Source organism: Lissotriton helveticus, chromosome 1_1 (assembly GCF_964261635.1).
Source record: "Lissotriton helveticus chromosome 1_1, aLisHel1.1, whole genome shotgun sequence".
In the NCBI taxonomy this organism is placed as follows: domain Eukaryota; kingdom Metazoa; phylum Chordata; class Amphibia; order Caudata; family Salamandridae; genus Lissotriton; species Lissotriton helveticus.
The window spans coordinates 1,235,387,264-1,235,402,446 of record NC_136057.1 but is presented as its reverse complement, the minus strand read 5'-3'; positions in this window follow the sequence as shown (position 1 = coordinate 1,235,402,446).

Sequence of the window (15,183 nt, the reverse complement as noted above, 5' to 3'; positions counted from 1 at the left end):
TAATATAAATAATGTTTTGTTATTGTTAATTAATAATTATTTGGTAATTAATTATTATTAAGTGATTAAATGATGTGATTTATTTATGTGTAGTGGGTTGTGTGTTTATAGGGGAATAGGGTGTTATATAATTAAATTTAACTAATTAAAGAGATTGTATTTATTTATTTGTATTTATTGTTAATAAAATGGTAATTAATATGTGTTAATTAGGTCATTTATAATTGCATCAATTTAATAATATTAATTGTTATTAATTGATTAATTGATATTTATATTAATTGTGTTTTTGTATGTGTAGTTTGTTGTGTGTTAAAGGGGGAGTAGTGTGGGAAGTAATTTTTACCCCCATGCTATCCAACGCTTTCTCTACTGTTGCACCCTCTGGAGTGGGAATAGTAATTTTTTACCCTACGCTATCCAACGCTTTCCCTACTGTTGCACCCTTTGGAGTGGGAATAGTAATTTTTACCCCTACGCTATAAAACGCTTTCCCTACTGTTGCACCCTCTGGAGTGGGAATAGTAATTTTTACCCCTACGCTATCCAACGCTTTCCCTACTGTTCCACCCTCTGGAGTGGGAATAGTAATTTTTACCCCTACGCTATCCAACGCTTTCCCTACTGTTCCACCCTCTGGAGTGTGAATAGTAATTTTTACCCCTACGCTATCCAACGCTTTCCCTACTGTTGCACCCTCTGGAGTGGAAATAGTAATTTTTATCCCTACGCTATCCAACGCTTTTCCTACTGTTGCAATATGTGGTGTAAGTATATATATTCATTTATATGTACTGTTTTTAATTTATTTTAAACGTATATGTATTAGTTATTATTTTTTAAATATGTTTTAATGTTTTTATTTAATATTTGAAAAATTATATGTATTTTTAAAAAATGTTTACATTATTATTAATACATTTAAAAAAACGATATTTTTAATTTCGATATTTTTGTACTAAGATATTTTTTTTCGCTATTTTTGTACTTACCTTTATGAAGATATAACTCCGATATTTGTGATGTCGATATTTTTGTGTCGATATTTTTGTATGTAGATATTTTGTCTGTCGATATTATGTCAGATTCGCGACATTGAATGTGGCAAAGTCAGGGTTGTGGAGACTTACTTCTTGAAGTATGTCGGAGAGACTCATGCCTCTTCTATAATTTTTTCTTTTTTCTTTGGTGACTTTGATGAAGATGGCTACTGCAGCAACTTCAATCACTGTCTCGATTTTGACGTCCCCAATGCTTGTCTTGTGCTAGGCCATAAACATCTTGGCCTCTTGTTCTTTAATCACCTTTGTATGCATACACTGACATGATTTGCAGGCCTGCGGGTCGTGGTCAAATCCCAGGCACCAAAGGCACATGTTGCAGGATTTCTGATGGAGATTTGGCCATTACAATCTCTGTATGGTTTAAAGCCATACCGCTCGGCTGGTATCATCGTGAGGTAACTGTAACCAAACTTTTTATATTTTTTAAGAAATCGCCCATGACATCAAGACTCCTGAGAAGAGTTTGGAGTGCTCCAGAATGTGCAGGTGTAGCACAAAGAAGGAAACTGATGTCAGCACTCCTAAAGGTGAATTTTATGGCTCTAATGACTTCGCAGTGATGCCATGTATGGCAATGAAGTGGAGCCAGCACATTATATTTGCATAGGAGAGCTATTGAAGAGTTTCCCGATCCTGATTGGCACAGGGGATATTCAAAAAGATGAGGAATTTGCAGGTAGAAGTATCCATCAGAAAGTAAAGATCTGTGAGATGTTGTCAGAGTTAAGAGCATGAGAGAGACAGAGGAGTAAGTTGAGTGAGTAGAGAAGATAATGAGGAAGAATGAGTGAAGAAATGTATAAACTAACAAGGATTAAATGAGGTGAGTGAGGAAAGTGACATAATGAGCAATCAGTTAGTTATAGTTAGTGAATAACTGTGTAAGTGAGGAGTATGTTACAAAATGGCCCCAGGTTATTTGTCACTGACAAACAGCTCTATTTTGTAACCAGCAGCACTTTGAAGTTTGAGTGAAGTCAACAACCATACAAGTATCAGAATCCAGACAAAATGGACTCATGCTATACATATTAGGCCTTTGGCTCTAATCCGTCCCCAAATGGCCATTATAATACCACTTTCAATAATTTTGTTTCTGGTGCACTCAATATAGGCAATAATTTATGACCGAAAGGATTTTAGCTCTGGGAATGGTCAATGTAGATTAGAAGCATAAAAAGATAGAGGTATTCACAGATCTTCAATAGCACTGGATATCAGATTATCAGCAACAGAGCAGCACAGGGGAAACAGCATTCTTGCTCCTCTGAGGAAGAGCAACCCAAACATACTTTTCATTGCAAAAAACAACATGAAATGTATAAGGGGTGAAGAATTTGATTAAATGCTCATAAGACAGCACATGCCATACTTAAATTCAAGGTTTAAAGACCTAAAGGATCAATATCTGATAAGGTACTTTAGAGGGCGGATTTGGGTGCTAGGTAGGAAGCTATTTGTAGAAAAGCTAATTTGGGGCTTTCACTCTACCATTTTTGATTATTTCTCATAAAGCAAGCCCACCATTGTTTTCAGTGTAAACAATATTCTGGAGACAACCACAGACCTATAATTACCAGCATCTTGAATTGCAATAATCATTACTCACTTCTTAGTGCTCCCAGGGAAAGTGTAAAAATCACCTTATGATTATTATTTAGACATCTCACAACTTGTGGCAGGCAAAGAAAACATTCTCCCCTGGAAAAAATATACCTGAGAGAAAAAGTTAGCTCTTTCGCTCTGATTGCTATATGTCTTTTAAGTCAAAACAGTTTATGATCTGTGATGAGATAGTGGCACGAAGGAGATGTGATCTTGGTGTGATGAACACCTAGTCAAACTGTTTGAATTTATATCAGGAAAAAACTTGTGTTGGCAACTATTAAGTACAAATTACCTAGAAATAAAGGGTGTATTAAGTGACTGCAGCAACCTGATAACTGAATGCCCTCATTATAGGTGATTATGAAAGTATGTAGTAAATGGACAAATTGCTAAGAAGTATAAAAAAAAAAAGCTGCAGGGGGCACTATGTGATGCTCAGGATTTAAGTTAATATGAGTATTAGTACTATTAAAAATTTCACACCCTAAAGAAGGGGTTATAGTAACACATAACAATAAAGATGTGTTGGGTTTAGTTTTTAAATCATTAAGCACTTAGGAAAGATGAATGTATCGTGAACATAATTTTTTGTAAATTGACTGGGAACTAATCTAAAAGTTGTGTTAGTAAATGTGATACAGAAAAAATTCCCTGAGTAACACACAAGAAACTAAATTAAAAATTAGATGTTACTACTATAACTTTCATATAAATACAATGTTGAAAATATTCATTTAATAACAATAGTGTTATGGTTATTTATACTCCCCTTCAGAATTATGCATTTCAAGTTTTGGATCCTATTGTGAAAAAACCCTCTGTTAATCAGTTAACATCCCATTTGAAAAATTGGTGAGATTTTAATCATTTGTGGCCACAATTACTATCACACGTGATTGATTCATAACAATCAGTCAATCAGAAATATAAGGCTTCAAAGGGAAGGACCATCTGCTCTCAGATGTTTGTATTTAAATGAAACCTTTACGCAGACATTATCAGATCTTCCCCAAGTTAGGATGATGTGTTCATTTGTTTGATATCTACATCAACCTCAAGACACAGGCCGTAGGCATCAGGTGTAGTGGTTGTTCTAGGCGTCAGGTTTCTTTGTCCTCAGCAGGCTCTGAGTATTTCTTTAGTGATTCTTTTGAACAGAGCTGCTGGAGATCCGGTCTTCGTTGAAGGGAGTCAGTCCTTACAGGAGTTCAGGAGATTACTGGCTGCAGGACAAGGCCCTCTTTGGCGCAGAATCTCAGGAAACTGCAGGCGGGCCAGTAGGGCTGGGGCCAAGCCAGTTCTTCTCTGCATTCTCCTCTGCTGGCCATCTTCTTTCATCCTTCTTTGTAGGTATCATGAATCTGCCTCCTGGGTTCAGGGCTGCCCCCTAAATACTGCATTTAGGGGGCATTTTATGGGTCTCTGCTTCAGGTACCAATAAAATTCTGACCTTAGGGTGACTACACCCTTGGTGTGCTCACCCTATGTGGGAGAGGGGGCACAATCCCTAACACTGATTGGAGAGTGCCTGCCATCTGCAAGATGGTGGGCACTGAAGGGTGAGCTTCACCTCGCCTCTCCCACCTGAGGGGTGGGGTTGGCATAGGTGGGCACACCTTTTGGGTTGTTCTAATTTTTCCTGCCTGTCCTCCCACCGAAAAGGGGGAGAGACAGGAAGAGGGCCAGCTCCTGATAGCAGGAGAGGCTCGGGTCATGTTACAAAGGCGGCAAGGCCTTTGAAGCTCCCCTACCACAGATAACCTGGGGGGGCTGTGAGCACCTCTGCCCAGGAAAGGCTTAGTTTTTGGGCTGAGGAAGCAAAGGCTCCCATCCCATTGGTCCAGAAACATGTCTTGTGATGGCAGGCTGGTGGTTACCAGTTGGGGAACCCACCAGAGGCTGTTCTCTTTTTCAGGGTGTATCTCTAAGATTCCCTCTGAGTGCATGGTATAATAAATCCCAACACTGCCATCAGTGTGGGTTTATTATGCTGAGAAGTTTGATACCTAACTTCCCAGAATTCAGTAAAGCCATTATGGTGCGGTGGAGTTCGTAATGAAAAACTCCCAGACTATATAATCTATATGGCTTCACTGCACTTAAAATGTCTAAGAATGGACTTAAACACTGTAGGGGTACAGTGCTCATGCAACTGTACTCTCACCAGTGGTATAGTGTACCCAGCTAGAGGGGTGGCTGACCTGTACCATAGGCAGTGGGATGCAGGCATGGCACACAGGTATGTGTGCCATGTCGACTCTTCACTTTTCTCTGCACCAAAACACTCAGCCTGCAATGGCAGTGTGTGTGTGTTAAGGTACAGGGCCTTTAAGGGTGGCTCAATATGTGCTGCAGACCATAGAGGGCTTCCCTGGGCACAGTGTCCTTGGTACCCATTGTACTTTTTCTAAGGGACTTACATGTGGCCAGAGAGGTGACAAATGGGGGCAAAAGGGTACCATTTTGGGAGAGTGTATAGTGCCCTGGAAACCTGATTGGCAGGGACACAGGGTACATCAAGTCAAAGTGCATCAGAAACCTGGCAAATAGTGTGTAGGTGGGTTACTGCAACCAGAAACCCACTTTTCTACAAGAGAGTGTTCCTAATAGCCTGGAGTGAAGTGGGCACTGTTTCTCACACTATTTACCTCTGCTTACCGCAACATACTGCTGTGCACACATTGATAAAAAGGTGCATACAAATATTGCGATCCCACATACAGAGGAAAACTAGCACAGGAAACATTGCTTATGAGTGTCTCTATACTTGAGGGAGCGAGCCATGAATAAGAAGTGAGGACAGATGAGTGAACAGCGAATAATGAAAGGCAAGTGAGCAAATTAATGACATAGGTATCTATTGGTGCCACCTGACCACTTTTATAGCAGCATTCTAAAGAGGATTGGTGGTAGTGTTTCCCCATCAAAGGAGAAAACGTCCGCACATAATGTCAATACATATCTCAAAAGATCATTTAACGTGAAGTATTTTAGACAAATATGTGTTTATATCATTCAAAGTGGTGCTATTATCGCCTGAAATACATCCACCACCTAAGATGTTAAAATGCACAAAATGTGCCAATATCAAGAAAAAAGAAATAGGATCATACAGCACTCCCAAATGCTTGTTACGTTACATCTATTGTTGTAAAATATTTTAAACTAGTTTCTTGGATTTGTCAATCAATGATATTGTATTTTGAATTTTTTCCTTATTCATTAGTATATAACAATTTATCACAACAGACTCCAAATTATGGATCCAGACCCGATATTAGACTTCCAAATCTTTATTTTCATAGATATAAAAACTTTCCAGCTCACACCGCCGACACGCGTTTCGTCTCAAGGAGACTTTTTCAAGGCAAAACGTATAGTTAAGAATCTTGATCAATTGACCCGTGTCGCACAAAAAAGGGGTAAGAGTATGGCAATACTGGTGACGTCTGCCACCTGGGTGCAATCCCAAGAATAATGGCTTAAGACGTAGTATTAGGAATCTTGATCAAAATGACCCGTATCGCTGAAAAAAAGGGAAAACATGGTAAGGATGGTCCCGTCTACCACCTGGGTGTAATCCCACAAGTATCTGGGGAAGACGGACTCGTATTCGGCTACCACAAATCACCTACTAGATATGAACTTGACACTTATAATCAAGGCCAAAATTCTCAGTTTTTATAAGTGAATCACTATTACTGCGTGGAGGTTGCTCTGCTGTATTGCGAAGAAAATCCGAGACCCTGATAAGTCTCTTTTAATCGGCCGACCGTCTATGGACCTCCACTGCTTGTAGCCCTTTTATAGCAGCATGACAGGTACAAAAGTATGAAAAAATCACCTAAAGACTGTATTTATTCCCTCTTTCAATACATACTTAAAACAATAAATGTAGGATGAAAACAATTTAAATGTGTTCTATTGCTGCCCTTGAGGCCTTCCCTGGTCACAGTGCCCTTGGTACCCATGGTACCTTTTGCAAGGGACTTACATGTTGCCAGAGAGGTGCCAATTGGGGGTACAAAGGTAAAGTTTGGGAAAAGAACACACACAGGCCCTGGGAACCTGATTGGCCGGGACCCAGGGCACATCAAGAAGTCTGGCAAAGAGTGGGGGAGGGGAGGGGTACTGCAACAGAAACCCATTTTCCTACACAAGAACCCCCCCACCTTCCAAAGCTCCAAAGGCCAGGAGACTCAGTCAAACCTGGGATAGTCTTCCTAGTCTTTGAGGCGAGGAAGTGTAGTGGAAGTGGTTTGCAACTTACAGGGCCTACTCTGCCTCGCATCCTTTTTCCCAAATCAGTCCCTTTGGGGAGCTGGCCTACCTCAACAGTTTCGGGACCTACTTCCCAATGCTCCATTCCTAGCTCTTTAGTTTCTTTACCCCATCTTTTTATCTTGGGCTCACAGGTGCCTACCTCTGCAAAAGTCTAACATAGCTAGGGCAAGTCCCAGCTTACCCAAAGAGGTTACCCACAGCTTGAGTAACCCCACCATGACCAATAGGGTCAGGGTACCTAACTTGCTATTTGGCAGGGGGTTAGACCACCAGGCCGAGGACAGTGCTGCCATGAAGGTTAACACACAGCAGAGGCCACTGACAGCTGCCAGCACCCAGAACCACACCTTTAGCTCTGAAGGGGCTTACGTACAGACTTCTTTGAGTTCTGGTTGTCTGTCTGCTGTTTTAGGGTAGGGGGTCACTTCACTATGTAGTGAACACCCTTCTTCCACCCTCTGTTCTTCCATCTGAGGAGCCACCAACTCAGGCTGGACAGTTGCCTGACTAGTCAGGTCTTTTTGTGAGCTAAGGAGGACTACACCAGTTCCAAGTTGGAGGTCTACCTTACTAGGATAGAATCTCCCTGACCCACTGGAACTGTGGCTAACAGTTGTCCACCTTCTGTACACTGTCTTCTTTTTCTTTTGGGGCTTCTATGCACTAGCTGTACGTTCAGCCCCTCCCCCCCAGTCCTTGCATGAGGTCTGGCACTGGACCAGTACCTCACTGTGGCTACGACCAACCTCTGAGTGGTCACTCCCAAGGAGACAATCAAGGGGAGGGTGTTTGTTAACTACCACCTTTCTCGAAATAAAAGACCCATCGATTTCTAGGGGTACTATAGCCAGAGCCACAGTGGCCTCCCCTGAGGGAGCCCTTACTCTTTTTGTTTTTCCTGGGACATACTGGTTGGCGAGCACCAACCTGTCATGCACCACTGTGTGACTGGCACATGTATCTCTCAGGACACGGGCTGGGATTCCATTCACCAGTAGGTAGTGGAAGTTTTAACTCCCCTCTGGAATCTCCAACTACCCTTTTGTGCCCATTTTCCAGTTGAAGGCTAGAAGGACTTCCTCATCTGAGAAACCACCCTCAGAGACTACACTGGCAACCTCTGGAGCTGCACTAGGGGGCTCTGCTTTGAGGACAGCTAGGGTCCTTGGTGTGGTGACCTGTCTTTTGACAGTTGTGACACCATACCTGTTGGAATCCCAACTCTTACCTTAGTACCCAGTTTTAGGTTGTGAGGTGTCTATCAATCAATCAATCAAGCCATTTGTATAGCGCGCTACTCACCCGGAAGGGTCTCAAGGCGCTGGGGTAGGGGATACTTTACTGCACGAACAGCCAGGTCTTGAGTTGCTTCCTGAAGGAAAGGTGGTCCTGGGTCAGCCGAAGGTGGATGGGGAGGGAGTTCCACGTCTTGGCTGCCAGGTAGGAGAAGCATCTTCCTCCGGCGGTGGCTCTACGGATGCGTGGTATGGCGGCGAGGGCAAGGCTGGACGATCGTAGCTGGCGGGTGGGCGTGTAGAAGGTCAGGCGGTCTTTGAGGTACTTGGGGCCTAGGTCGTGGAGAGCCTTGTGTGCGTGGGTGAGGAGCCTGAACGTGATCCTCTTGCTGACGGGGAGCCAGTGCAGGTCTCTCAGGTGGCCGGAGATGTGGCTGTGACGGGGGATGTCCAGAACGAGTCGTGCGTAGGCTTTCTGGATGCTTTGGAGTCTTTTCTGCAGTTTGGCTATGGTTCCGGCGTAGAGGGTGTTCCCGTAGTCCAGTCGGCTGGTGACGAGTGCCTGGGTGACCGTCTTCCTGGTCTCGGTGGGGATCCAGCGGAAGATCTTACGGAGCATACGCAGGGTGCTGAAGCACGATGAGGAGACGACGTTGACTTGTCTGGTCATCGAGAGGGAGGAGTCCAGGATGAAGCCCAGGTTGCGTGCGTGGTCCGTTGGCTTGGGAGTGGAGCCCAGGGCAGGGGGCCACCAGGAATCGTCCCAGGCGGAGTGCGATGATCCCAGAATGAGGACTTCTGTCTTGTCTGAGTTCAGTTTCAGGCGGCTGTTCTTCATCCACTCGGCGACGTCTTTCATCCCTTTGTGTAGGCTAGCTCTGGCGGTGGCGGGGTCGTTGGTGAGGGAGAGGATCAGCAGGGTGTCGTCGGCGTAGGAGATGATGTTGAGGTTGTGTTGTCGTGCGATAGCTGCAAGGGGGCTCATGTAGACGTTGAAGAGGGTTGGGCTGAGTGATGATACTTGTGGTACGCCGCAGATTACTTCGGTGGCCTCAGATCTGAACGGGGGAGGCGGACTCTCTGGGTTCTTCCGGCGAGGAACGAGATGATCCACTCCAGGGCCTTCTCTTGGATTCCGATGTTGCTGAGGCGCTGTATTAGGGTGCAGTGGCAAACAGTATCGAACGCTGCGGAGAGGTCCAGGAGGATGAGGGCTGCTGTTTCCCCGTTGTCGAGCAGGCATCTGATGTCATCTGTGACTGCGATGAGGGCGGTCTCGGTGCTGTGGTTGGCTCTGAAGCCGGACTGCGAAGGGGCAAGGATCCATTTGTCTCGTGGAAGACTGCGAGCTGTCTGTTGACGGTCTTCTTAATGACTTTGGCAGGAAAAGGGAGGAGCGAGATGGGGCGGAAGTTCTTGAGGTCGGTGGGGTCCGCTGTGGGTTTCTTCAGGAGGGCGTTGAGCTCGGCGTACTTCCAGCTCTCCGGGAAGGTGGCGGTGTGGAAGGAGGCATTGATGATGTCCCGCAAATGGGGTGCGATGATGGAGTCGGCCTTGTTTAAGACGTGGTGGGGGCAAGGGTCGGTTGGACATCCGGAGTGGATGGTGTTCATCGTGCGGATGGTGTCTTCGGTGCTGATCGGGGTCCAGTTGCAGAGGGTGGTGATAGGGGGTGCTGGTTCGGTGGGCCGACCCTCCTGGACAGGTTTTTTAGGGGGCTACCTGGGACTCCTTACTTTTATCTTTAGGAGGCTCACTGTCTTTCCTCTGGGGAGGTTTTTTAACCACTTTCTTTTGGTCACCCCCAGTGGACGTCCTGGTCACCCTTGTCTAACCAGTGGTCCGCATTCTTTCCCAATGCTTAGAGAGAAATTGGACCTATGCCTACCAGATACTGATGCAACTTTTCCTTAATATGTGTTGTTTCATAAACAAATTATAAAGACCATAATATTGCACTTTACTTCCAGTCAACCAGTCACCTAGTGTCTTCATTGAGCAGTCTACAATTTCCACGCAGGTCTTACTCTGGGTTTTATGAGACCCCCTGAATCTAATTCTATTCTCCTCAAAAGGGAGGCCAAATCCCTCAATCAGGGTGACCTTTATGAGTTCATAGGACTCTGCTTCTGCCCCATTGAGGGCACTTACCAGAGAAAAGTTCCCAAAGCAGTGCTCACCACTGAGTTTTCTTCCCTTTTCTGGCTACACAATCCCTCTTTTAGGCTGTGCACCACCTGGCGATATCATCACCATCCTCAAATATAGGGATTTGGGGCTATTTATTAAGTTGCTGTCACCATTGATGGGAGCTAGTCTCATCTCTGCTCTTTCCTTTTCTAGAGCCAGGAGTCTGGTCTCTAGGTCTAATCTTTTGGCCAACGTCACTAAGAGGTTGCTCTCCTCATTGAGGCAGTCCTTAATGGACTCAGAAGCACCAGACCCACCTGTGTGGGATCTAGGTGCCTTGAGTTGTATTTTTGGAGTCAGGGGCACAGGGGCCTTCTCCTCCATAGGAAGTAAGGGGGGTTAGAAGTTATCCTCATCCCCTATATCTTCTTCCCCATCTGAGAGGTCTTCACCTTGCCAACAGCTCCTGCAGCTTTTGTTTGGAGGGTTGGGACCCCGTGACAATGTTTTTCAGTTTGCATAGAGACCTTAACTCCCTAAATACTAGATGGAGGTAAGGGGTGAGGTCGAGCTCCTCAACCATGTTCGCTATGCCATTTGGTAGGTTTTCACTAACAGTTGAGGTCTTGTTAAGAGACATTCTGAAACAAAACTAAACCCTCTTACCCCTAAATGTGGTAAGTTTTTATTTTTTTAAAACATTCTAAAGGAGTTAACCAAGGCCCTAACAAGACTTTGTAGTTTTGAAAAAAATTGCCAATTTAAAAAAAAAACCAGAATTCTAAAGTAATTTTAGGAATTCAGTCATGTGGTCAGATGTTGACCAAGTCAGTTAAACAAATGCAAAGTTCTGACTCTGTATATACTATACCAAATGAAGGTATAGTGTGAGTCCAGTGGATCCAGCAAAGGCTTACAGAGGTTAAAGTAAATAGCAGCTTACTCTCTATTTGTGGTAGTGTGGGCGAGCAGTAAGGCTTAATCAGAGGGTAGTTTAAAGGATGTATTGTACACACTAAGGCAACAAATGATTTCATACACTGAAAGACTGAACTCCGCCCAATTGTTTTGTATAAAAAAAATTCATTATTGTATTTTATTTTTAGGACCAAGCCAGACTTGGTGCAGGTATGTAAAATTAGTACCTTTCTAATAATACAGTTGAATGCAGTTGAACATAGATACAGGTAGGCCAAATGTTCAGGAACAATTGAAATTACTTTTAGATTACTTTGCAATTACCTTTTAGATTACTTTTCAGATTACCTTTTCTACTCCGTGTGATATGCCTAGATATCACACTGGCACATTTCCTAACTCAAAGGTAAGTAAGTCAGTTTTTGTAAATACACAGTTTCTAGGTTCTCATACAATTTCCAACTCCGCATAACTTTTTTCACAGAAAAGCAGTCAATGCGTTCCTATAGGAGGAAATGAATAAATGTAAGTACTTGGTTGGTAGAGTTGTGTTTCTGGGTTAGAATCAGGGTTCCCCCAGGGTCAAGGATGCACTCAGAGAACACCCTCAGCGGCACTAGGGCGGCCGGGTACAGAGAGCTGAGTCCCAATGTTATCCATTAGGGATTGGGGGCCTTCTGTTGGTGGCTGCTCATGGGCAGGCCACAAGGTTGTGGGAGCCAGGCTCCTAAGGTTCAGCTCAGGGCAAAGGATTAGATTTTGTGAACAAGGTGCACCCACAGCAGCACAAGGGCGGCCGGGTGCAGTGTGCTGGCTTGGCGTTGGTTGACTCGTTGTTTTCAATGGATGTTGCCGGTTTTGGGCTTTGACTGCATGCTCGGTCCAGGAAGTCTTCCAGGAGGAAACAACAGCTAAGCAGGTACGTTGGAGGGCTCGGGGACATAGGTGCACCTCAGGTCCTCTTCTACAGGGTGCAGGGCGGCCGGATAGAGGGGGCCGTTTTGAGGTCAGATTCCACCGAATCGGGTTACTCACGGTTAGGGGTTCTCCGTGCAGAGGCTGCAGGCAACGTCGGGGAGTCTTGGAGGGGTCAACCCACAGTGGTCTCGGACTCTGGAGCACTGGTGGACCTCGCTGGAACCGGTGGGAAACTTGGACTCGGGCCATAGGCGTTGGGTGCAGTGGTGGTTCCAGGCATGGAGTTTCTTTTGCCTCAGTAGACTCAGAGTCTGTCTTTGGAGTTTCTTTTGAACAGAGCTGCTGTTCACAGGAGATCCGGTCTTTGTTCAAGGCTGTCAGTCCTCCCGGGGTTCTGGAGGTAGCTGGCTGCAAGACAAGGCCATTTTTGGCGCATCATTTCCAGAAACTACAGACGGGCCGGTAGGGCTGGGGCGAAGTCAGTTCTTCTCTGCAGTCTTTTCTGCTGGGCATCTTCTTTTCTACCAAACGTCCCAGAATTCAGTAAAGCCATTATGGTGCTGTGATGTTTGTAATGACAGACTCCCAGACCATATACTCTTTGTGGCTTTACTGCTCTTACAATGTCTCAGAATGTCTCACCTGTACTCTCATCAATGGTATAGTGCACCCAGTTAGAGGGGTGATTTATCTATGCAATAGGCAATGGGTTGCAGGCATGGCGCACGGGTATGTGTGTCATGTTGACTTTTCACTTTTCTCTGCACCAAAACACACAGCCTGCAATGGCAGTGTGTATCTCTTAAAGGTACAGGACCTATAAGGGTGGCCCAATATGTGCTGCAGCCCTTAGAGGCCTTCCCTGGTCACAGAGCCTTTGGTACTTATGGTACCTTTTACAGGGTACTTGCATGTGGCCAGAGAGGTGCCAATTGGGGGTACAAAGGTACAGTTTTGGGAGAGAATACAGGCCCTGGGAACCTGTTTGGCAGTGCCCCAGGGCACATCATGTCAAAGTGCATCAGAATTCTAGCAAAAGGTGGGGGGGGGGTTACTGCAACAATAACCCACTTTTCTACAAGAGTAGAACATTGCAATCCACATACAGAGGAAAACTAGCACAGGAAACAATGCTTGTAATTGTGTTAATACATGGGGGAGCGAGCAATGAATAAGAAGTGAGGACAGATGAGAGAACATGGAATTCGTAGTGAAAAGCAAGTGAGCAAATTAAATACTAGGTATCTTTTCGTGCCACCTGGCCACTTTTATAGCAGCATGACAGGTAAAATCACCTAAAGAATGTATTTATTCCCCCTCGCACTACATATTTGAAAGAGTAAATGTAGGAAGAAAACACTTTAAATGTGTTCTATAGCTGCACTAATGACCCCTGACAGGTAACTAAAGTAAAAAAAAGTCAGAAAGGCAACGTTAAAAAAGAATAGATATTTTCATTTTAAGATCTACTTAAGAAACATGTCCAGGCCATTGCAGAATGTTGAAAATGAAGAGATACCCAGTATGTTTCTCTCAGAAAGGTGGGAACAATACCTGGTGTTTGTAATGAATATGAAGTGAGTGAAGTGTGGGACAGGGACAACCTGGAGAGTGTTGGGTAAGGTTGTTGTAAGGTTCAATCATTTGGCCAAAGCAAGAGTGACATGAGCCAGAACCGATCTCTGTATCTAAAGCTTCTGTCACTTTTCATGTTCCTCTCTGAGAAGGGTGCTTGAAGCGGGGGCTGGGCAGGAAAGCTTTAGAATGTTGGCACAGAATACTGACACAGGGCATTCTTCTCTCAGAATGTCCATGCCAGCCTCTGCCCTGGTGGCAGAAGAGGTCAAAAGTTCAATTCAGCTGATAGAGATACCACTAAAAGTGTGTGCCCTCTTTCAGCCAGACTGCTGGATAAACTGCATATTACTTTTTGGCAATAACTGGGGCCTCCTAACAAGCAAAATACTTCTACAGTCTTCAACTAGTTCAGCCGGGAAACAACCTTTACATAGCAGTCATTGCAACGCACTACCTACACAGCGCAGTCATTACAACGCAGCTGCCCTTACATCACATACCATCACAACGCATGCCAATACAACGCATGTCACTACAACGCATGCCATTACAATGAATATCATTACAATGCATTCCATTACAACGCATTATGAGGTAAGTAATGGGGATTTTTTTGTTTTAGGGTGGGTATGGGTTCTGGGGTAAATGGGGATAGTATTTTTATCCCTACACTATCCAACACTTACCCAACTGTTGCACTCACTACAGTGGGAATAGAAATGTGTACCCCTACACTATCCCACACTTACCGTACTGTTGCACTCACTGGAGTGGGAATAGTAGTTTTTACCCCTACGCTATCCAACACTTACACTACTCTTGCCCTAAAAGTATTGCGCGTTGTAATGGCATGCGTTGTAATGGTATGTGTTGTAATGGAATGCGTTGTAAATGTAGTTTCTAAAAATGCGTTGTGATGGCATGCGTTGTAAAATCATGCATTGTAATGGATGCTGCGATGTAAATACCGCGTTGTAAAGGCATGCGTTGTAATTGTTTGCGTTGTAACATCATATATTCAGTTCAGCCTCATTCAGACATGTCAACATTTTAAAAGTAGATATTTTGAAAACAAATTAGGGGGAATGTATTTTGCTAATTGAAATACAATAAAGAAGTAGCAATTTCAGGTCAGAATTCTGCAGTCTTCAACTAGTTCAGCCGGGAAACAACCTTTACATAGCAGTCATTACAACGCACTACCTTCACAACGCAGTCATTACAACGCAGCTGCCCTTACATCACATACCATTACAATGCATGCCATTACAACGCATGTCACTACAACGCATGCCACTACAATGAATATCATTACAACGCATGCCATTACAACGCATTATAAGGTAAGTAATGGGGATCTTTTAGTTTTAGGGTGGGTATGGGTTCTGGGGTACATGGGGATAGTATTTGTATCCCTACACTATCCAACACTATCCAACTTACCCCAC